The following is a 508-nucleotide window of genomic DNA, read 5'->3' as shown; positions in this document are numbered from 1 at the left end:
GCGGTCTACAATGACGATGATCTACAGAAATATCAGAGTATTCTATTAGCTACAAACGCGTACAGACGCGATCGCAGCGCTCAGGGTCAAATAATGGGTAACAAGGGTCATAAGTATAAGAATATAATCGCACCTCTGTTGCCAGAAGATGTGAAAAGCGGTAAAAAAATTGGAAAAGGTATACCGCTCACCATGACAGTGAATGATAGCAAGATTGAATACATTCATTGGGACGATCCCAACGAGCTTGTAGATCGCCTCCGATTGCTCGAGGCCTCGCGCCAAGCTGGTCACAATGCGCACGACAACGAGATGCTGTCGATTATCGAGGAACTTCGCGAAGCGGGTATTATTATAAATTAAACGACACAGTACGAATCATTTAGTCTACATCGAAATGCCGATCAACAAGTTTGGGACGTCGCTCGGTATAGGCGGAACAAGTTCGTACTACCAGTTGAGTGGTCTACTCAGAAATTACGTGCGCGATAACGCTCTTTGCATAGTT

The sequence above is a fragment of the Wasmannia auropunctata genome, unplaced genomic scaffold (assembly GCF_000956235.1).
Source record: "Wasmannia auropunctata unplaced genomic scaffold, wasmannia.A_1.0 LD336101.1, whole genome shotgun sequence".
Classification (NCBI taxonomy): Eukaryota; Metazoa; Arthropoda; class Insecta; order Hymenoptera; family Formicidae; genus Wasmannia; species Wasmannia auropunctata.
The sequence above is the reverse complement of the archived record's forward strand: the minus strand, read 5'-3'. Positions refer to the sequence as shown.